This window comes from Octopus bimaculoides, chromosome 10 (genome assembly GCF_001194135.2).
Source record: "Octopus bimaculoides isolate UCB-OBI-ISO-001 chromosome 10, ASM119413v2, whole genome shotgun sequence".
In the NCBI taxonomy this organism is placed as follows: domain Eukaryota; kingdom Metazoa; phylum Mollusca; class Cephalopoda; order Octopoda; family Octopodidae; genus Octopus; species Octopus bimaculoides.
The window spans coordinates 67,609,995-67,612,822 of record NC_068990.1 but is presented as its reverse complement, the minus strand read 5'-3'; the positions used below and the strand labels follow the sequence as shown (position 1 = coordinate 67,612,822).

Below are 2,828 nucleotides of genomic sequence, written 5' to 3'. Positions count from 1 at the left end.
CATACACGATTGTACAACGATGGGAAACACAGGCATAAAATGAATTATCACATGCATACATATTGTACACCTATTAAAACTCACTTCAACACATCTCAGTAAGCATTTAAACCCCCTTTAGCATTAACACTTACACAAAAACACTCATATGCACACGCATACACGCAAGCACACTAATACACAAACTCATTAACATTCATATAATAGACTCTCAAACTCTTTAAAGCTCACACCTTATCTTAGAAATAGATAATTTTACAATTATATACACACAACATATCACAGCAAGTAATACACACACGCGCTCACACACACTTACACAGACATTCATACTGAAACACACACACACACACACGCACACACACACATGAAAGTGCATGTGCACACAATTATACAGATATAGAAATGCGCACACCACTTATCATACAGTAAAATATCTACATAAATCTGTAAAATAAAATATTCCATAAATTTGTTAAAAGCCTGCTGACAGGCACACAAACACAAAGGTAATAATGTGGGATTATCAGATGAAAATGCAAACACAGTCACACACACACACACACACACACACAGACATACATGCACACATTCATACAGACATGCATAGATGTGTAAATGCATGAATTTGTTATACAATAAAGTGAGTGCACTTATATCCATATGTTCAACCTTACATTACAGAATTATAAACAGCATAGATTTATGCTAATTACATTGCATTTAACACAATACATACAGGCAAACATAGGATACATATATACATAGTGAGACAAGTACAAACACCTCAGCAGACAGACGCCCAGTACATCCTAAACAAATTTTAGATAAACATAACTGTTTTATAACAATTGAAGCAATTATTATATTGTTGTTACACTTAATGCAGTGTGTGGTATGTTCTCAGAAAATTAAATCAGTAATGTATTTGCAATTTCTATTTTAAACAATTTCGCATCATTCACAAAAGGCTTTTAAGCAAAGGCATGATTGCTACAACTTTTCTTTACCTTCTCTTAAAAGGTTCAGTATTCTTACATGTAAGGAACAATAACATGGATTTATTATTGAGATATTTTTTATAGATAGTGAGAAGTGGTGTGGTATGAGACAGAGGCATGACTCAAATCAAAATATATTGCTAATATTTATTCTATTGTACTGTCAATAGAATAAATAAGCAAGCCAGTTATGGGAATTAATAATCTGCATTGAAAGTCAGATATCTAAACATTATAATGCTTCTAATCAAGCATTTTCTTCTAGTAGGATGATGGTGAAGAGTTAAACTTAAACTTAAAACTTGTTTTATATAAATTTGGGAAGTCATTAATTCTAATTCCATCATATCCCTTAACATTCCACTACTTGGAAGATTATAAAATGTGCAGCAGAAACATAATGAAATTTTTTATAATTACTATTCACAAGTGGCAGAATCTCTATAGATGCTTAGTGGAATTTCTTCCAGCTCTTTATATTTTGACTTCAAATCCCACCGAGATCAACTTTACCTTTCATCCTTTCCAGGTCAATAAAATAAAGTATCAGTCAATCACTGGGGTAAATGTAATTGACACTCCACCTCCCACCTTATAAACTGATGGTGCTGCACCTAAATCAGAAATCAATATCATTATTATCATTATTAAGGTGGTGAGCTAACAGAATCGTTAGCGTTTCAGGCAAAATATTTAGTGGTGTTTTGTTTGTCAGAGTTCAAATTATACCAAGGTCGACTTTCCCCTTCATCCTTTCAGGGTTAATGAGAAAAGTGGCAGGTGAGCACTAGGGTTCATCTAATCAACAAATCCCTTCCTCCAGAATTTCATCCCTTTGGTTACAATAGAAAAGATTATTATTATTATTATTATTATTATTATTATTATTATTATCATTATTGGAGCAGTGTGCTGGCAGAATTGATAGCATGCTGGACAAAATGCTTAGCAGCATTTCGTCCATCTTTGCAATCTGAGTTCAAATTCTGCCAAGGTCAATTTTACATTTCATCCTTTCAGGGTTGATAAATTAAGTACCAATTAAGTACTAGGATCAGTATAATCAACTATCCTCCCCACATAAATTTCAGGCCTTGTGCCTTTAGTAGAAAGGATTATTATTATTATTATTATTATTATTATTATTATTATTATTATTATTATTATTATTGTTATTGTTATTATTATTAGCTATTATTACTATTATTAGTATTATTACTATTATTACTATCATTTCTTAGTCTTAGCGTTGTTAAGATCTTTTGTTTGAGTGTGCTGTTATTAGAAGAAATTGCAGCTCGCAATAGATAAATAAAAGTCTTTACATTCTAGCTATTCCCAATGGAATACTTTTATGGGGCCATTCGCTTCTAATTCTGAATAATATTTAAGCTAGACGTTTCTCCTGGTTACTAGAAACCATATGTATCTCTATGTATATTCAGTCTCACTAGATATTTGCACCATGTTACTTAAGATCTTGATGTATAACACATCCTGTTCTTTGATCACAGTTCTAGTAAATTCAGCTATTGCAGTATCAAATATTTATTATCTATCCTGATGTTCCTTTGCGATAATGGCACAAGGCTAGATGTTAAAATCCCAAAGTATTTGGTGATTTGATTATATCAAGAGATTGGTGTTTGAACCATTTCTCTGTTCTTTCTAATTCCCTAAGAAATATTTGTTGTTACATATGTATGAATCCACCGTACACAAATACACAATACATACACATATATATACACAATATGTATATATGTACATGCATTATATATATATATATATATATATATATATATATATATATATATATATATATAT

General features: G+C 31.1%; 1 protein-coding gene across 1 annotated transcript in view; it reads left to right on the top strand.

The window, feature by feature from the left end:
- The window catches only part of LOC106883993 (protein lev-9-like), a 1,203,458-nt gene that overhangs the window by 607,273 nt on the left and 593,357 nt on the right, over positions 1 to 2,828 (top strand). The window lies entirely within an intron of this gene.